Source organism: Prionailurus viverrinus, chromosome D1 (genome assembly GCF_022837055.1).
Source record: "Prionailurus viverrinus isolate Anna chromosome D1, UM_Priviv_1.0, whole genome shotgun sequence".
Classification (NCBI taxonomy): domain Eukaryota; kingdom Metazoa; phylum Chordata; class Mammalia; order Carnivora; family Felidae; genus Prionailurus; species Prionailurus viverrinus.
This window is the reverse complement of record NC_062570.1, coordinates 47,872,592-47,894,503: the sequence shown is the minus strand read 5'-3', so window position 1 is coordinate 47,894,503 and position 21,912 is coordinate 47,872,592. Positions and strand designations below refer to the sequence as shown.

The window sequence follows — 21,912 nt, the reverse complement described above, 5'->3', positions numbered from 1 at the left end:
CCTCAAGTAAGGGATGACACCAAAACAAACAAAAAAGGATTCATTTTTTGGCTTTGAGTTTTAAAAGTCTCTCTTAGCTGGAGAAACAGAAAGGACTCCCTGTAGATTTGGCAAGGGGTGGGCAGGGCACAGGATGAGAAATGCCAAAGCTGTACACCTCCATGACTAAAAGTCCCCTAGGCTAGGAGGAGGAAGACCTTGGAGAGGAATTAAGGACTGTGTCAAAGTTGCAGACACTTGACAAAGAAGGGATTTCTTAGGCTCAGAGATGGGCTGAGGAGCTACCAACCTCCCACACAGACTTGTATGATTCATTTACATAAGGGATCTGTAGCTCAGGGAGGTGGCCAACATCTCAGAAAAAAATGACTGCAAAGCTTATTTACTAGCAAAGTGCCTGGCATACAGTGGAAGCCAATGATCACTAACTTAGTAGGTTCATATCTGGAAATACTATGAGCTTTCAAATTCTATATTTGGGTACCAGCCCTGAAAACAGTGGCTGAAGGAAGGTGCCAAGCCAGTATTTAGTTAATACCGCTAAATGATGCTCCCCAAGAAACTTTACATATCTAAGGGTAATCAACTAACAGCAGGGAAGAACCAAGTCACCCTTGTAAGTTTCCACTTTCTTACTTGTTACAGCTGCTGTGAGAGGACAGTTTCTCTGCTTCTGGTATCTCTCTAACCTATCCACAGTGCATGCTGTACAGAACTGAACATACAAGTAATGAGTATCATTCTTATCTCTCTTCCAGGATTCATGGGCTAGAAATAGCCATTAGGCAGTGGCTAGTGAGTAGCCTGTAGTGCCCACAGTGCTGCCTCCTGCTCAGTAAGAGGCTTGCCCTAATTTGAGGATTTTAGATACAGTGAGCAGCACCTAACAAATAGCTGGATATGATGGCTGAGGCTTTTAGTGCCTTCAAGTGTCACAGGCAAGTTGACAAGGTTAAGATAGTTCTGTTCAGTGCCATTTCTGAAATCAGTGTGGCTCTGGAAAACTGAGAACTTGAAACTTATGTAATCCAAATGGGGGAAAATAAACCTCCTCCTTCCTCAATTTGGAATAATGCTTCTATAGTATCTATAAACTGTGGCACATTTTATGAATCTGACGTACCAAACCAAAAACATGCATAAAATAGGCTACATAACTCAAAATACATATTAAAAGGTCTTCATAAAGTTGAAGCTAGGAGAAATCCTGAAATATATCATTTTGTTTAATGAATTTACCCATTCATTTCTTCTAGACTACACTCTGAAGGGAGTGACTGTGTATTTTGAACTTTTGAACTCCAGAGCCCAGTACGTTTGGCATGCTAGATGCCAAATATGTACTCCAGTCAGTGTTTGGTTATAAACCTAAGTAAGAAGACACTAATTTGTGTACTTTGTGAACTTGAATTGGTTTTTCCTAAAGCAGAGTACTAAGAGTATTTTGGAACACTCCCTTTAGTTTGGTAGAAAATAAATTTCTGGGAAAATGCCAGTGGAGATACACAGTTCTAGATCAGGATATTAAAAGAGAATCATACGTATACTCAATCAGAATACCGAGATGTGACAACACACAGCATTTCCACTACGCTCATATGGTCCATCACTTTTGGGGAAAAAAATGTGGTATAAGCATGAGCACAAAGATGGAATTACTCAATTCCACTGGAGAATGGGGTCTTAACAAATCCTTCATGAAGGTGACCATGAAGTGATTTTTATTTTTAATTCAAGTTAGTTAACATACAATGTAGTCTTGGTTTCAGGAGTAGAACCTAGTGATTCGTCTCTTATATATGATACACAGTGCTCATCCCAAAAAGTGCCCTCCTTAGTCACCCATTTAACCCATCCCACACACACACCACCCCTCCAGCAACCCAGTTTTTTCTCTGCATTTAAGTCTCTTATGGTTTGCCTCCCTCTGTGTTTTTGTCTGATTTTTCCTTCCCTTATGTTCATCTGTTGTGTTTCTTAAATTCCATATGAATGAAAACATGGTATTTGTCTTTCTCTGAATTATTTAACTTAGCATAATACACGATAGTTCCATCCGTGTTCTTGTAAATGATAAAATTTCATTCTTTTTTGTCACGGAGTCGTGTGAAGTGATTCTGGAAGATAAGAAGGTGTTCATCAGCAGTGAGGGAAAGGCAGAACAGCACTACAAGCTAAGGCAGCCAATGGATGCACAGTGGTGTGGAAACATGAAACAGCCTCAGGTATTTGAGGATATACAGAGTTGAGAATACTAGAGTTTTAGTTTCAGTGAGTATTGAGGAAAAGTCTGCAGTGGTGTAAACCAAGAGACCAAAACTTGTAGGATTCCATATGACAAATTAAGGACTTAAAGGTATGGACAATGGAAAGTAATTGAAGTTTGGGGAGACAGTGCAGGAGAATCTCATGATGAGATCTAGGTTTCAGGAAAATCACGTCCGTCAATCGAGAGGATAGACTGCAATCCTGGAGGTGAAAAGAATCAAACTTATTCTTGTGGTATTCCACATGAGATGCTCTGAGTGTAAACTAAGGCAATAGGAAAGGGAAAGGAGAGAAGAGAATGGACAGTTTCAAATTCCTTAATTAAGCAAGTAGAAAATATGGGTCTTCAGTGTGAGAAATGAGGAGCAGGAGTTGGCTAGGAAGGTTTCATGTTTATTGCTTTGGGTAATTTAAGACACAAAAGTGCAATCTACAGAGCTGGAAAATACAGGAAATAGAGCCCATTTTGATGCACGTATATTCAGGTCAGTTGTATACATGCTAAGTTTGGGATACATACATGCCCCCAAGGTGGATACATAAATTTTGAGTCATTAAATACATAATTTTAAGCAAAATTTGAGTGAATTACACCACCCAAGGAGAATGGATGGGGTGTATCAAGACCTGGGAACAGCAATGTTTTAGGGGTAGATGGGAGAAGAGGAGCCTCTGAAGCATCGTGAGAACAGTTAAAGAGACCAGAGACAAAAACAGAAAAATCTCTTCCTCTCATTTTCTGCCTCACAAGATCTTGCTCTTTTACAAGTTTTAAAAAATGACCTAGAGAAAGAAAAACTAATACATTACAACTAGCTTTCTGAATATGCCTTTTATGGTTGTTTTCCCCCTTAGATTAAGAAGTTATGAGAAAATGACAGAAGAATGGCTTTTTTGTTTGGCGGGGGAACACCTGGGTGGCTCAGTTGCTTAAGCGTCCAACTTGCGCTCATGTCATGCTCTCATGGTTTGTGAGTTCAAGACCTGCGGAGCTCACTTTGCATCCCTTGTCTCCCCACCCCCCTGTCTGCTTGCGCTTGCTTGCTCTTTCTGTCTCTCTGCCCTTCTGCCCCTCAAAAATAAATATTTAACAAAAAAATGCTTTAAAATTTTCTTTTCTTTAAGAGAAAAATTTGAGTATCATTTCCATTTGGTCACTTCTGAATCACTCCCCCAAGAAATTCCCAATGACTGCTGACAATAATGAAGTGAAATGCCAAATAGGTAGATGGATGGTTATATGTGTATCTCTGTGCCTATTGACATATGGTTATCACCATGTACATATAATACACACATACACTCTCTCTTTCTCTCTCACTTTATTATAGTAACTCACTTGACCCCTCCTACTTGTAATGTGACAAAGTACAAATGCAATAAGCATAAGGACCCTTATCCTTCAGGAGAAAACATCGCCCTCACAGAAGAGCCTATTACACCTTCCAGACAGGAGTTAACAACAACAACAACAACAACAACAACAACAACAGGAGGTAAACCAATAGTAATTTAGTATCTATTATTTGGAATAACTGTTCTAGTTTCATTTTATTCATTATTTCATTTAATCATCATCTTGAAAAACGTACTGGCATTGGATACACCAAGGATTCAGTTGACAAGTGGGAAACAGTTTTGTGAGGATGATAGCTTTAATACCCCCCCATTGCAGACCTGCTTCTTCATACTGTCCTCTCCTCTCAATCACTCAGTTGAACAACAGTCACCCAATGCTGAAACTTAACCATATATTTCCAACAGTGGCTGCAAATCCAATTCCCCATGAGACTTTTCAAAGTTAATCAAACCCTTCTCTAGACTTCCTATATAAGAATCTCAGGTGGGTTCCTTGATTCTTGTTTTTCTAAAGCACCACAAGTGATTCGGATACTGAATCAGTATCCGAAGTGATACTGATTGGATACTGATTTCCATAGAGATTGGAAATCACTATGATATTCTCAGGAGTTCGAGAAAGTATCTGCCAGGGTGATCTGGAGAGTTATTAAAAATATAGTGGCTGAAGACCCTCACACCCCATTACCCAGATTCTGGGACTTCAGGGACCCCTACTTATAACAAAGGCTTTTTTGGTGCTCACACCTCTAAGAAGCGGAGTTTAAAGAAACCGTGTGATAACTGCTAAATAACCAAGCAATGAAAGCAGTTATTAAATAGAAATGAAATTAGAATCTCAAAGAGATATCTGTGCCCCATGTTCAGTGCAGCATTATTCACAATAGCCAATATACAGAAAAAACCTAAATGTCCATCAACAGATGAGTAGATACAGAAAATGTGGTATATGCATACAATTAAATATTATTCAGTCTTTAAAAAGGAAATTCAGTCATATGCACTAACATGAATAAACCTGGAAGGTATTATGCTAAGCAAAGTAAGCCAGTAACAAAAAGACATATACTATATATGGTAACATATTAGGTATCTGAGATAGTCAAACTCATAGAAGCAGAATGGTGGTTGCCACCAGGCTGGGGAAAGGGGATGTGGGAAGTTGTTGCTCAATGGGTACAAAGTTTCAATCATGAAACATGAGGAAGTTCTAGAGACCCTGTATAACATAGTGCCTATAGTTAAGAATATGGTATCATGTACTTTAAAATATGTTAAAAGGCTAGATTTCATGTTAAGTATTCTTACCATTAAAATACACACCCATACAAGAACACAAGGACATTTTGGGAGGTGATAGATATGTTTAATACCTTGATTATGGGGATATTATATGTCCATACTCATCAAAGTGTACACATTAAATACATGCAATCTTTATATATCAGCTATACATCTATAAAGCTTAAAGAAATTAAAAACATGGTATTTTAAAAGTAAACTGAAAGCAATTATGATTGAGTTTAAACATTCTTGGTGGGATAAATTTGTTAGATCCTTATCATCCAAACCTAGTTATTGAACTATGTATTTCCAATTATTTGGATCTAATTTCTACTCAACTAATGTAGTATTTTAAGTTTTCACTCAAAGGCTTATAACCCATCATATTTCTCTGAAGGCATACTTTTCTTTATCAATACTCTTGAATCTGTAGCTGTGCGCCTGTCCTGATCATGTATTGAAATATGCTTTGTGCTGAGAAATACTGCTTCTGATGCATCCTTCTTTGCAAAAGAATTCATTGCCTCACAAACTATCAGCAATACACTAGGTATACGTTAGACACTGTTCTAGGCAGCATTACCACTAGGAAAAACAGGACAGAGTCCTTGCCCTTGAGTATCTTGCAGGTAGCTTGGGAGACAGTCACGTAAACAGACCAACACATCAATGTAGTCAATGCTACAATGGAGTCATGCACATCATGCTATCACAGCAAGGTGGGAGCAGTACCTAGTTCCACCTAGGGAAGTTGGCACTGATTTCATGAAAGAGCTAATATTTGGGATGTGTTTTGAAGGCTGAGTTGGATTACATTTACTTCCTTCTAATTTACATTGCTTTTTAGTTATAATACACCTGAATTTCAAATAGAAGTACAGAATGCACAATGTCACATTTTTTAATTTATTTTAATTTTTAGAGAGAGAGAAAGAGAGAGAGCACACAAGCTGGGGAGGGGCAGAGAGAGGGAGACACAGAATCTGAAGCAGGCTCCAGATTCTGATCTGTCAGCACAAAGTCCGACGTGGGGCTCAAACTCTCAAACCGTGAGATCACAACCTGAGCTGAAGTCTGACGCTTGACTGAGCCACCCAGGTGCCCCAATCTCACTTAAAAAAAAGTCTTAATTCTCTTTACAGGTTCATAGGTAGTTTCCATCATATCAGTGATCTAACTTAAGCTAACAAATGATTACCCTTCTCATCTGAGCAAAAATAGGTGTCTAACTGAAGAGACTGATAATAAGCAGCTGTGATATATAGATGGCATTATTATGTGGGAAAATTGAGACCTTCAGTAAAGCGCCAAGAGGAAAAGGCATGATGTAACTTTTGCTTCTTGAATTAAATCCTGTCTAATTGGCACTTTTAGAAATATGAAGTTGTTAGACCTATTTTGCCATGATAAACAGAATAACACCTCCTTTCCTTCTCTGCAGAGATGTTCATGTACTAATCCCCAAACTTTTGAATAGGTTATAATTCATGGCAAAGGGCCTCTTTGCAGATGGAATTCAGTTAAGGACTTTGAGGTAGGAAGATTACCATTATCTTGGATTACCCATGTAAACAACAGAACGCCAAAAGTCCTTATTAAGAGGGAGACAAAAGGGCCAGGATCAGAAAGGGGTAGATGATGATGGAAGGAGAAGACAAAATGGTACATTTTGAAGGTGGAGGCAGTGGCCACAAGCCCAGGAATGCAGGCAGCCTCTGGAAGATGAACACAGATTCTCTCCTGGAGACTCCACAATGAATCCAACACTGCTGACACCTTGATTTTTATACCTGTAAGTCTTGTTTCGGATTTCCGATATCAGGAAATTTAAGGTAATATGTTTGTGTTCCTTTAAACCACTAAGTATGTGGTAATTCACTACAGCAACATTAATAAACTAAGATATATATATCAAAGCCTTGACAGGACAACTTAAGTTGAGCTCTAAGTATGGAGAGTAATTAATCCTTCCTCAGTTGTAACATTTCTATATGAGAGGTCAAAGATTTCCTAAAGAGAATGGAGAAAGGATAACTCACTCTCGGTCAGAAATTTTGTCATCTTCAGTCAAGCTATAGCATCCCTGCTATTCTCCAGAAATTTTCCAAAGGTATGTTGAGGTCCATTGAACAACACCTGGACTTTGGGCTCCTTAACCATCTTTCTAAAAAGAACAATTTTAACAGTGTTAAGAATTAGTTAACTGGGCCTCATTTTAGTAAACTTATCAGATAAACTCACAAGCAAGGGATGGCCAATGGTATAATGATAGTCCACAAAACATGGAGCTGGATATTATCATTACCTGAATACCAAAGATACCACCCTTCACCTTAATGACCTTATACATAAATGTCAAAGAAAGTGCAAAGCAGAAATAAAAACCTGGAGGTAAAACCCTAGAGAAAACTAAACCCTGGCATCTTCTGTCATTTTTCCTAGGAACAAGAGCCCTGATGAAGATTTTTGGTTTCAATAACCCAACCCCCACTGCCAGGTTTCTTAGTCTGTTTGCTAAAATTATTGTTGTGGCATCAAACAGATGAAACCATCTATGAAAACACAGGACTCTAGGAAGGGATACCTTTTTGTGATGAGGTTTTATTTAAAAAACTTAGACCAAGATAGAAGTCTTATCTTTTGTAAGGAAGTACACTAATGGTACATTTCATACAAATGTCATTTAACATATTGTTTTTTATATGCCAGACACTATGTTGGGGACTGGAAATAGAACAGTGTTGAAAAATAAAACCTCTCTCTGGCCTCACCAAGCTTAAAATTCAATAGAGAAGACAAAGACAAAAGTACAAAGATGCTGAGAATGTATAAAAGGGAACCCTAACTAGTTTGTGGCTACTCAAGTGTATTAGCTCAGGCTGCCAAAACTAAATAATATAGAATAGGTGGCTTACACAATAGGAATTTATTTTTTCACAATTCTGTAGGCTGCAAGTTGAAGATCAGGGTGTCAGTAGCATTGGTTTCTGGGTAATTTCTCGCTGCCTGACTTGTAGACAGCTGCCTTCTTGCGGTGTCTTCACATGGCAGAGAGAGAAACAGATACAGAGAGGGAGATGGGCAGAGAAACAGAACACTCTCTGCTATCTCTCTTATATAGGACTTAACTCCATCATGAGGGCCTTATTCTTATAATCTTATCTAGACATAATTACCTCTGAAAGGCCCAGTCTCCAACTACCATCACACTGGGTGTTAGGGCTTCAACATACGGATTTTAGGGGGACACAATTCAATCCATAGCATCAAGGATGTCCTCATTTGAAGCTGTCTGAATTAAGGTGACAACAGAATAGAAGTAGAAAATCCTTAGAGTATTCCAAATAAAGGAAGAAGCATGTACAGATTCTAATATGGGAAGGAACTTGATACATTTAGGGAACCAAAAAGGGAGAGCAGTGAGGCTGTAATACAGGGAAAGAAACAAAGACTGGTAAGAGACAAGGCTGGCAAGAGGTGATTGCCCACAATTTTTTGTGGCTCTAATTAAAATAATATGCAGATCTTTAAGAAATGAAATGCTATCAACAAATTTTAAGCAGGGACAAATTTAATAGGTTCTGTCTCTCATTAATCTCACTGTGGCTTCTATTTGCAATATGGATTGGCATGGGAAAAGAATGATACGGTGAGACCAGTTAGCTGTTCATGTGAAAGATGATCATAATGGCTTGAATTATGCTGATAGCAGAGATGGAGCAAAAGGATACATTCAGAAATATTTAGGAGGTCAGCTTACCCTATATGTGAAAGGTAATAAGAGAGAATGAAGATAAATCAGGGTATCTGGCTTGACCAAATGTCAAAGGAGGGGGAGGAACAATCCCTGGCATGGACGAAGTACAGGGTATATTCTAGAGATGGAGAACACTAGAAAAGAAGTAGATTTATCAAGCAGAAAATAATAGAATGAGTTTTACATTTTTTGGTTTGATACTCCTATAAGGCATCAAAGTGAAGTTGCTGACAACTGGATTTATAGGTGAGCAGTTTCAAATTGAGGTTTTGGTAGAAAATGTAAATTTGGGGTAGTTAATAAACAATAACTGATATAATGGAAGTAATATCACCTTGGGAAAGAATATAGAGGAAGAGTGCGGAGGACATCACTTCGAAGGAAAATATAGCACATGATCAAATGAAACACAAAGGACTCTAGGGCTTTGAACCCAATGTGAATACTTTAGCTTGTAGATGGGGAGGGCAATGCCACTAATAAGTTTTTTAACATCATGCCTTTCTTTCTCTTACCAAGCAGTCCCATGTTACCTTTAATTCTCTAATTCTTTGTCCTTGTGTGTGTGTGTGTGTGTGTGTGTGTGTGTGTGTGTGTGTGCGCGCACGCGCGCGCACGCCATTATTGCCTATCATCAGTCAGGTATGCAGTATCTGCCTTTCATCTTGTTCAGTGAAAGCAAAAGTTGTAATTCCCTCTCCTTTCCACTTGCAATTCACCAGTTCTTCTTGACATTTTCCAAAAGTCCACCTTCCAAATAAAGTTCCTGATCATTAGAGAAGCAACTTACCCAAGAATACATAGCTAATATAAGTAGCTCTCTGTAACAAGCTACCAGCTCATTATGTTGGCTAATAAATAAAATCTATCAGTCATCATGGAAACCAAAACTCATTTCTAAAGGGAAAAATCTAACAAATGAACTCGGTAAATATTTTCTGTAATGAATTGGATGTAGACCCTGAAAATTGTTTCTCCACTGACTTCCTGTTGAAGGTTGGGTTCACCATGCCAAAGCCTGCTTATTTTTCCCTCAATAACACAGCAATGACTAGAATGCCAGGTCATCTAGAGACTGGAGAAACCTCAGTGTATAGGTTTGAGGCTAGATCGCGTTTGTAAAATAGGAATTGCTAGCTCTTCTCCAGTCAGCATGAATATGAAGCTTCCCACAATTAAGAGTAAACTCTCCACAAAACTACAGTTGTGAAATGGTTGTGCTCCTTTGGACTGTGTATCTCCTTTCTCTAGCTTCTTAGCAGAGGCTTCTCTGCACCTCTCAGTCACCACCAAAGTGACTATTAGTCAACCAACAAAGATAGTCATGTGCCATTAGCAAAGACACATTACTCCTTTAACCTACTGCTTAACAGACAGCATGAGATGTCTAGCTCAATTGGATGCTTAAAAATAACCAAATATTGGGGCGCTTGGGTGGCTCAGGCAGTTAAGCATCAGATTCTTGATTTCGGCTCAGGTCATGATCTCGCGGTTCATGAATTTGAGCCCCAAATCAGCTCTACACTCACAGTGTGAAGCTTGCTTGGTATTCTCTCTCTCCCTGTCTGTCCCTCCCCAGCTCATGCTGTTTCTCTCTCTCAAATTACCTTAAAAAAACATCACCAAGTATTTACTGATTGCCAAAACAAAAAAAGAAAACACCCCAAGGAAATACATGACACTTTGGACTATTAAGAAGCATAAACTAACTCTTGATTTCTAGAAAACAGTAACTTACTGATGGCTCAAGACAATTATCCATCACAAGACAATAGGTTAGAAGGCCAATTAAGCTTATGCATTTAAGATAGTGTGGTTAGTGAGAGCTCTTGGAGAAGTGATTTCATGTGTAGTATTTGTGTTCTAATGACTAAGATGTCAAGAGGCAGGGTGAAGGGAGAGATACAGGTCAATCTGATTAGTTAAGGACAATGTGGTTTTGCAATTATGGATAGCAGGAACTAGGTATGTGTGTTTGAAGCAAAAGTATTGGGTTATAGGGCTGGAGGTTCAATTGTCAGTATCATTTATTGACAATCCTGTGCTCACTTCAGCAGCACATATACTAAAGTTGGAATGATACAGAGAATATCAGCATGGCCCCTATGCAAGAATAGCACACCAATTATTTACTGACAATCTCTACAATACCATAGCCATCTTTTTGAACATATTTTGTATGTTACCCACCAAAAATATGGGGCAACCACTTCCCATTTATTACAAAGTATTAATTTCAGAATACATTTTGGTTCAAATACAAATAGGTTCAAAATATATTTCAATACATTTCAATCCAAGCATGAATGATATAAAGCTCCTTCTAATCCCATCTTTCCTGTAGCAGTGAATTCCGGTACTCAAATGGGGAGAAAAAAGTCTAGCATAATTTATACTAACAGATGTTTCTAGAAAAAAATCCACATCAGTGAAAGCCTAGGAAAATAACCAACTTCAAAAGCTTTTAACAAGCAAGCTGAAAATAAGAAAAGTACTATGAAGTGATTTTTTTTAAAGAACAATCATACTATGAATCACTTGGGACAAAGATAATACAGTAGTCATAGTAGATGAAAAATGAATGGAGAGGAAACAGCTCACCAGAGAGAAAGCAAGTACTTACTAGAGGAAAGACATCACTATATAGCTGCACACAGAGAACCCCAAGCCTGACTAAGAAATAAGCAGGAAAAAGTAAGCAGAAGGCAGAAATGGTTCACCCCTGCTTCTAAGACAAAAACAGACTTCAGTGGAACAGAGAGGTCAAAGCATCAAACACTTCCAACTGGGAATACCTATTGAAACAAGCAGACAGTAAAGTGCCCAGCCATCCTGGTAACTTATTTCAGAACACTTCTTCCTATGTCAGTCTGCCATCTGCCCAGCAAATTAAAGGACACATGAGTAATTTTAGGGCCACAAACAACCTCAGACATGGTTGCTTTATCCTGAATTTTTGGAAAGGTGTATTTCCACCATTCCAGTTTTCATAAATGTAACGTTATTAAAGTTTAAGTGTGTTGCCTTGCAGACATTTATCATAAATTACGATTTATTAAATGGTATAATATAGACCCTGTTTTCTATGTAATAAGAATTCTACGACATCCCTTTATTTCAAAGCAAACTATCTAAGAAACTGAGGTCATGGGCATAGTTAAATGTTTTAGCCCTTTTCCCACAGTACTCAAGAGTGTTCAGAATGCTTGATACTTTGGCATTAGTTGACTCTGAGGAGAGTACACATGAAAATTTAGTTTGGCCCAAATTCTTCCAATAATCTCTATCTCTAGACTTGCAGTATTAAATAATTAAGAAAATGAACCATTAACTTATTCATCTCTTCAATAAGCATTTATTGAGCACCTACTATTAGGCAAGGCCCATTTCTAGACACTAGAGATAGAGATAAAAATCTAATGGAGCTTACATTTGGTGGGCCAGATGTAATTATAAATAACAGTATGAGGAATGTGAGAACACATCAAAAAATAAAACTGCAGCATATTGCAACCAACTGAAGTATATAATTTGCCATCATATCTTCAAACTATCCTAGGAGTGTTAGGGCTTAAGTAAGTTGGGGACAACAAAAATTACAAAGTGCCTGCTGATCAGACCTGGAGAATGTGCCAGATGTGACCTTTGCCTTGACATTTGCAAAGTTTCCTATTATCTTATCCTGACAATAGGTTAAGAGTCTTGGTTTTGAAAACATTCTAAGATGTAACTTTAAAAACTCAAATAAAATAACTTGTTATTCATTCCCAAGACTTTTAGCACTTCATTTTAAAAAAATCCAATGAAGAGATTAAAAGGAAATAGTTCAATTTTTCTTTCCCAGAAATTGCTATGCCAAATCATTTCTGGAGATAATTACAGACATGATTTCAGATATTTGGCATGACACATTATTTCAGTAAAAATCTAGATAATAGGGTATAATAATGATAGGTTTGCAATAGTTTTAAGTCAGATTTGCTTATATCATAACCTTCTAATTAATTTTTTGAAATATTGATCTGGAACTCTATTAAAGTAGATATAAACCTTACCAAAAACCTTTTTTATTTTATGAAATGGATAAAAATTGAGGTTTTTTTGGTTTATCTTTTTAACCTAAAATGAAGTAAGACTTTCCACAAGTAGATCAGAACATGGCAATAAACTCAAGTACTTAATTAACTGACAGAGGTAAATCTGGTTGCTACTTCTGTCGATCTCTGGTCTCTTCTTTACCTCTCCCATCCTCCATGGTTCAGAACTTTTCTTCTTCACAGCCACATGTTTTGGGGACTCATCTCTCAGGTGCCCATCTTAAAAGTCAGGGTGCCCAAAGTGGGGAACAAATCCTTTTTGCTCAAGGAGAAGCTCCAGGTTTTGAGTTCTTTCCCGATTGTAGGTCACCACACCAGGGGTGAGGTTTATGGTGAGACTGTGTCTCAGCCTTTCCTATCTACTTCTATATGGTTTCCTTCTCATGTGCCTGATATGAAGGGGCTGCTTCACTAGTTTTTTCAGTTTGTTTTTTTTTCCCCCCAAAGCAAATTGTTCCATATATAGCTATAGATTTGGTGTCTGTAGGAGGAAAGTAGTTCTGGGTCTTCCTACACCATTATCTTGGACCAGAACCTTGAAATTGATCAAACTTTACTTTCTACATTCTTTCCTGCTATTCTTGGAACCATCACTTGGATACTTTATTACCACTCCTCTTCATCTCCTGCAAGTGATTTGATCCTTTATGAAAAGATAAAACAGTTGTCTCATCAGTCAGGAATCTTTTCCGTATGTCCTTTTTTCTTTCTTTATTTTTTTTTTTTTGGAGAGAGCAAGAGAGAAAGAGCAAGAGGGGAGGGGCAGACAGAGGGAGACACAGGATCTGAAATAGGCCCCAAGCTCTGAGCTGACAGCACAGAGATGGATGAGGGGCGCGAACCCACAAACCGTGAGATCATGACCTGAGTCAAAGTTGGGTGCTGAACCAAGTGAGCCACCCAGGCATCCCTGTACTTTATATAAACATTGCATTCTTAAGCACCTTAGTCAACATTTATATCCTATAACATCAGTCAGCATTGATGTTTCACTTTCTCTTCTCTTTGGAGGCATTTTAACAGCAATAAAAAATGATTGTAACATTCATTTTCCTTTTCTTTGTCTAGTGTGAGTTTTCACTTTTGTAGCTGGAGACATCTGGGCAAACAAGTATCTACCAACCGTCCTAAAGCTTCTCAGTGTCAGCTTCCCAACGGAAGGGAATAGGGTAAATGAAGACAAACACATTTGTGAAATTTCTCTTTGTGAAATACTCCTCCCCTCTCAGGATGAAGCCAAATGAGGAAGAGAACAGCCCAATCACTGATGAAGGCCTGAAGCATACTGTAAGAATCCAGGATTAATAACCAGTCTCAAAGTCAAGAGCCAGCTTAGTCAACCCAAAACTGGGGTGCTAATTCCAGAGGCCCAGTATTTGTTAATGGGGGTGCTACTGACATTCTGGGCAGACAGCTGTGCATGTTGTCACATATCTTGCTGGGTACTTAGCATCCCTGGCCTCCTCCCACTAAATGCCAGTACCATTGTCCAGTCATTGCAACAAAAATGTGACCAAACATTTCTATCAGGTGCCCAGGCGGATGGCACTGCCACCAGGTATGAACCTCAGTGTGAGGTCGACTGTGATAGGTGATAAGGATGCCTGGTGGAGACGTCAGGAAAGCCAATGGTGAGAATAATAAGCATAGGGAGATAGCACACACACTGAAGGGCATTCCTCTGATAGCTTGTAATGCTATCCTGCCTATGAATTGCCCTAAATGGTATCTAGGATCACTGAAAGTTTCCAAAACAGGGGACATACCCCATCTTTTATTCTTTTTAAATGTCTTCAAAATACATATTTTACATTTCCCTCTTAATTGATATGCGGCTCTTGTTTTCAGATTTGAGTTGCCTTTATAGGATGCTGGTTGCTTTACATAATTTCTCATTGATCCAAAGGAATTGAAGCAACCTGTGAAATTAAAGGAAATGTTCACTACTCTGATCCTAAAGTCCTTCAACAGTAACATTCCCCTTCCTTAAGGACACCTCCAAGTGACACTAGAAATGAAGGATGTGTCAGTACCAAACTTCCTGAAGCAAATATATAGCATGACACCTCCAAGCACTGAGGAAAACAGCTTCTTATGGGGAAGGGGCTTGTGACTGCAATCACAAGAAAAGCAGAAAGGGAAAAAAAAAAAGTGCCTGTGGAGCATGTCTGCTCCCTTCTATAATCAGGGAGTTAGGGTTTTTTTTTTCTTCCTACAAGTCAGAAAGTGACAAGACATGAGAACTTACACGAGGGTGAATAAGGAGGTTAAGAAAAGGCACTGCCATGGCTATTTGTGATAAGTAGGGAGAGGAATCGGAGAAGTGTGGAAAGACAGCACCTGAGGACTCCGCAGCCCAGGAGACAGAAATGCCTGCTCATTCCTCTTTTCAGTGGCTATGAATGATTTGAGATTGATCTTTGAAATACGCAGTCTTATTGTTTGAAATGTTTTTAGTAAATTATATTCATCTTGATTCCCTTAAAAACAATGATAGGGGGACAGAGGTACATTCTGTGTGCCTGGACTTGCCCTTTCTGGGCACTGGAATCTTGATTGGTTTATTTAACTCCAGTCCTTCTTAAGATCACAAAAAAATGTCGTGGAGGATGAAATCCACACTCCTAAAGGAGAAATATATACAGAACTTTTAAAGAGTACTTACTATTCACAGATAAGCCGGCATTCTTCTCTTTCTCCTCACTGATTACTGATGATGAAGTCCTATCCTTAACCTACATGGGTGTGGTTGGAGCAAAAATTCTAGCAGTCCAAATTTTTGACTCCAACTACCAGTGCCAGGATGTTCACCTCTAACTTCAAACAACTTACTTAAATCATAGTCTGACTCAAAATATCGTTTATTTGAGTGACTGAGCTCTTACCAGATTTCTTCTGCAGGCCTTGTTTCTTTCATTACCCTGAGCAGAATCTAATAGCAATGGAGTGATGCTAAAATGCTGTGTGTCTGGGTCTGCATTCACTCTGTAGAATCTGTGCTCTGTGGCATTTTAAGTTCTCGTGGCAGGAAATTGTAAATTGTGCAGAAACATAGGTACCCTGAGACTTCTTGTGGCAAAACATTATGCATTAGCCTGGTGCCTGTAAGCCCGAAGAGGATTGTTTAACCACTTCATTACAAGTATCGTATTCAGAACAATGACACATACAGGAGTCTAAGCCATTTACACATACGATACCTGTATTTTATAGTGGGTTCCCCCCCAACCAAATCAAAACACAAGCTAGGATAAACACTCATTTCCTCACTTATCAAATAAAGAGTTCCATTGCTATAGACAATTGTTGGAGAAAAAATTCAAATGGCCTCATAATCTGGTATTAAAGAGTTACCTTAGTCAAGCATTTTCTGGTTAATATTGAACCATTTTATCTTTAGGCTATTAAATCTTACAGTTATTGACTTGTCTGAAGTAGGAAAGAAAACTTTATGGTCTCTAGGCAATCATTAAATTCTCATTTATAAAGAGAAGGTAAAAAAGTGGTGATATGATCATGGATTGAATAAAGATAATTTTATAATTTATTTTTCAGTTTAAGTATAAGAATCCTCAGGGCTATTTAAGCATTTAAGCTTTGAAATCCTAAGGAAATTCAGAGGCACCAGGGAGGCTCAGTCAGTTAAGCATCTGAATCTTGATTTGAGCTCAGGTCATGAGTTGACAGTTCATGAGTTCCAGCCCTGCATCAGCTCTACACTGACAGTGCTGAGCCTGCTTGGGATTCTCTTCCTCCTTCTCTTTCTGCCCCTCCCCCATGCTCGCGCGCGCGCGCGCTCTCTCTCTCTCTCTCTCTCTCTCTTTCTCAAATAAACAAAGAAAAAGAAAAAAATGAAGTACTAAGGAAACTCAAAATCACTGTCAGCAATGGGTAGCCATTTAATGTAACCTTGACCAACAAACTTTTGACTGAATACACACACACACACACACACACACACACACTCTGCATTCATTTTCAGTAAACACTTTTTAAATTACTCAAAGCAAGGTAGATGATGTGAGTACTGTCTTAAGGTTTTATTCTGATCCTAACCACAATTATTCATTATTTCCATTAACAAATCTAGATGGTGAAACAGAAAGCAGAGACATTAACCTCACAGAGACCAGTACTCTAGCTAATGTTGGTTGCTTACTAGAGGGAAAATATTTTATCTTAAATGACTTGGAAAAGTTTTCCAAGTATTCAAATAACAATTTAATGAGCCAGATTTCTGTAAGCATCTAATGATTTTATAGCAGGTACAAAGGAAGAAACAGTAAGAAGACAATCTAGTCTAATATTTAATGCCATGGACATCAGAGTCAAATGAAAGGACTTTAATTCTTGGCTCTGCATATTACTGGCTCTATGAGGTTGGGCAAATTGCTTAGTTCTTCAAAACCTCAGTATCCCTATCTATAAAAAGAAGATAAAAATACCCATCTCAGAGGATGATTATGTAGCCCAGCGTCTGGCACATATTAAGTATTCATGACCTGTAGCTCCTCTTATTAGCAGTGAAAACTACCACCACCATTCCATCAATCCTTTTGGGATACAATGTTCTAGGGAAGTATTTAAAGCTCCACTGGCCAGAAGGACTAAATAGATTTTCAAGTCATTAACAGAGAAAACTTAAGCAGTGACAGAATGATTCAATGATATTCAACAGATTCAAGAAAAGACACTCCAGTTGGACATTCAATTAAAGAAATGCCACACATTTTAACTGAGTGTCTACTATTCACAATTCACATTTGCTTCTGGAGATTTAAAGACCAGTAAAGCAGGGAATTCTTGCATGGAGTGAACAGTCTGGATAGAAAGCTGAACTCCCCAAGCCTTCTGGGGGCCTACATGTTTACAATAAAGAAAAAATATGCACCCACTCTTTATCGAAATTCAAGAAGAAACAAAAATATCTTTTCATTTTATGTCATGTATTTTCTACCAACCTATTATGGCTAGTAAATGTGAAGGAAAAAGAAGAAAAGTAGCTAGAAGTTATTTTATTTTTAACAAGTTTATTTAGAGAGAGAGAAGGAGGGGAAGTACACACACGGGAGAGGCAGAGACAGAGAGGGAGAGGGAGAATCCCAAGCAGGCTCCATACTGTCAGTGCAGAGCCTGATTCAGGACTTGAACTCATTAAAGTGAGATCATGACCTGAGCCGAAACCAAGAGTAGGACACTTAACTGACAGAGCCACCCAGGTGCCCGCAAAGTTATTTTTGTTAAAGGGAAATTCTAGAACCTGTGTCTGTCTTGGAAAACACAGCAAACGTGTGTTGGTGCCACAGTCAGAAATTATTTGGATGGACCACAGCCACAATTCATGAGATTATGTATATTTGTATTTTCTCTGTATAATATTGGAATGTATGTAAAAATAGTGTTAACATGAAGGAGCCAAGTCATTTCATTTGCCAAGTATTTGTCATCACCTTAATGGAGCAGTTCACTTGGTTGGCTACCAGTAATGTCCAGAGGTAGAAACACACTGTTCAGGACAGTATAATAAAGAATGTTTAATGGAATATATTTATGACCAGTAGTCTTCACCAGCAACCTTTTCAAATACAATCAAATCACTAATGCAAAACCTCAAGCATGTTAAAGTATACTTTTGGATTATTAAGCATTAAGTACAGTTTATATGAAATCAAAGTTTTAAAAAATATTCATCTTTAGGATATCTCAAGTTTCCAGGAGGTACAAAAGCTCAGAATCTCACTCATATCTCAATAAAGTTAAATGCTTCCAAGAATGCTACTAAAATGAACAGACTAAATCCCCAGTAAGGAAGAGGAGTTATGTAGACTCTAAATCATGAACTTTTCCTTTTCCATTTATTTTCAGTTATACAATGTCCGATTCATATTTTAGGTTCTGCTGTGCAAGAGATACGGAGCACCTTTAAAAAGACACTGAAAAGCACCATCTGTTCATATTGAAGAAAAAAATTAACTTCTTAATCATAAAAATTGCTCTCTAAAGAAGTACACTGGAAACATCCGGATGTGGGGTTATAATTAAAAACAAAGCAAAACAGCCTCCCTTAAAAGAAGTGAAATGCTTAATTCAAACTTACTGGATAGTTGATAATGAAAGTGAAAATGCTGGCATCTATAGATATTGTCAAGTCTTGGGATTTGAATTTTATCACTGACCATCTGGTTATATTCATACTTAGAGAACAATCTTTAAATGGCAAAAAATTCATCAAAAGTCTATAAGGAGTTTATTACCACTGGGATGTCTCTATTAATTCTATATCCCTTCTGATGTAGATTATTTAAGTTTCAACGTGCGACGTCATGTTAATACAAAGGTTTGGGGCTTAAAATTGAGTCTAGTCCAGCCCACTTAATCAGGATCAAGAGATAGTCATTAAATAAGTTTTTTTGTTATGTCAGGGTCATGATAATAATTTACCCAATACCATTCTTTGATCACTACATTTGGAAAAACTGGTCTTACAGTTAAATTACTTGCTCATGGTCATGTTTCTAGAAATCGGTCGAGTAGTAATTCAAATCCAGGTCAACCTGCCTCCACACCCTATGTTTTTCACTTAGTAGATTGTCCCCCTAGGGTTAAAATTAAAGGGACTTGTTTGTCTCTCTCCATTTCCTTAGCATGACCACATCTGATATAACTAGCATTCACAATTATCCAGCATTTAATTATTTCAAATCTCCTCATATCAATCCATTAACCTGAAAGGCCATCCCTGGGTGTTTAAGGTTTCTCTGAAATAGTATCAATAAACACAACAACAATAAACTATTAGCTCACTCATGTATTTCTGTTTTTCTTTCCTATTTTCCTCCCCTAATGATAGGGCACCCCAGGCTGATTATTAAACAAGGATGTTACTTGTACACATATTTTGCTATTGTTTAACCTCTCTTGCATTTCCAGGAGATGAGGCTTGTTTCATCTTAGCTTCCATCCCACATCTCCTTCTCAATCTCTAAGAAAGATCAGTAGCCATCCTCTCCCTCCTTCACTCTTTCCAGGAACATCAACTAATCCTGGCTGGCTCTGCTTTCATCTAAATCCTTCTGTCCCGTGTTCAACAGGGAGGCAGAACTGGTAACTAACATGCATGTGTCATCCAGAGCTCCAGTTCTGATCCACTGGTCAAGCTCGTCTTGACTATAGCTGAAAAGCTTCTGAGGTGTATCTGGGTGAGTGAGACAACTAAATTTTATTGTCTTCATGGAAGAGGGAAGACCGGTAAGACATACATCTTTATGTTCTCAGCTCAAGGCATCAAAAGTCTCAATTCAAATTCAAAAGTTCTCAGGGGCCACTTGGGTGGCTCAGTCAGTTAAGCATCTGACTCTTGATTTCCGCTCAGGTCATGATATTATGGTTTGTGAGATCGAGCCCCTCATTGGGTTCTGCATGGACAGCATGGACCCTGCATGGGATTATCTCTCTCTCTCTCTCTCTCTCTCTCTCTCTGCCCTTCCCCCACTTGTACTCATTAACTCTCTCAAAATAAGTAAACATTTTAAAAAAATTCTCAGGAGTAAACGACAGGACACATTGAAGTTCCATATTCAAATCACAAATGTTTATATAGATATATTTCATGGGGTCTAACTACTATGGCTTATTACTGATAATGGTACAAAAAAAAAAGACACTGATCTTAATCTCCATAGTAACTTAAAAAGGAGAATACAATAATGCTATGGAGTCTAAGTGACAGGCAGTGGCCAAGAGAACAAATGCTGTCAGGATACATTAGATGGCAACGTACCGAACTATGGAATTCTGTTAAGAGAGCTACGGAACTCTGTGAAGGCTGGAGAAACATTAACTGGTCATAGGATAATTAGCCAATATTATACAAAATAGACATTCCTGTAGGCAAGAAAAAAATGGGGACAACAGAAATCAGATTTTGGTCAGAATCACCCCACCACTGACACTGTTGGAACATAACAAGGCCAATAGGGGATGATATACTTATGACAGTATCTCATATTCCTTAGTGCTGAACATGTGATGCTCACTATGCAATCTAATTTTTTACAATGACTCCATAATTTGAGAATTATTATCTTTTTAGAGAGGACAGAAGTGAAGCTTTGAAAGGTTAAATAACTTGCTAAGGACATGCTACTGGTAAACCCTAAAGGCAAGACTAGAATATTATGAACAGCCATCTTCCAAAGCAAAACACTTATTGTTACCCATCATGTCAAGGGTGCTCAAGAATGGCATGTGTAGCTACCTCCTCTGTTTTGATTCATCCATACCTGACTTGGGATTGATCTCAATACCTACACCAGACTCCTGCTTACCAAACGATAAGACAGAAGGAAGCAACCATTTTGCCTACCTCAGGCAATAGATTCTAATCTGACCCTCCATCTACCATTGTACCATGGGATATTTTATCTCAGTTTTCTCAGAGCTACAACAAGGATAGTAAAATGAACAATAGTACATAGGACAAAGACCTAAGATAGAGCCTAATGCAGCTAGGTTTAAATCCTAGATTTACCACTTACTAATGATGTGACATTGAGGGGAATTCTTTAATGTCTCTGAACTTACAAAGTGTAGGTAATGATTTCTCTATGGAATGGCTACGCAGATTAAAGAGAAAAAAAAGTCAGTTGCCCAGTACAGTATCTGGCACATAGCCCAGGCCCATAATCGCTCATCTATAGTTCTTACAGCCAAATGTGCAAATCAAAGCATATATGAGGTTTTTAGGAAGGTAAAAGATGCATACACCACGCTTAACACCCCAGTAAAGTCTGAGATGGTAGCCCATGAGGAAGAGTTTTGTCATAAAATATATGGATATTCTCTTGGTAGAGTGACTAGAGACCTTGAGTAAATAGCTACTTGTTATTTTAGGCCAAGTTTTGTTGCCAAACTAGTCTGCTGAAAACTTATGAAATCTTTTATTTTCTAGGTAAATAAGACAAAATGTTAACAATTAATGTATATAATTGAAGGGTATACAGGATTGATTTAGCTATTCTTGCTGTTTTTCTAAGCTCCTTTGTTTAATTAAGTAAAAAGAAAACTTTATTTTCAGTCATTTTTGGATATTGGATATGTGGTTAAGATACTATGTAAGAGTTAACTAGTTTCCCTGCTTCCCAAAAG

General features: G+C 38.1%; 1 protein-coding gene and 1 non-coding gene across 2 annotated transcripts in view; one reads left to right on the top strand and one right to left on the bottom strand.

The window, feature by feature from the left end:
- The window catches only part of DLG2 (discs large MAGUK scaffold protein 2), a 2,044,734-nt gene that overhangs the window by 1,343,741 nt on the left and 679,081 nt on the right, over positions 1–21,912 (bottom strand). The window lies entirely within an intron of this gene.
- Positions 10,710–10,812, top strand: LOC125147247 (U6 spliceosomal RNA). Its single transcript, XR_007145084.1, has one exon. It is a non-coding gene; the product is annotated as a U6 spliceosomal RNA (small nuclear RNA).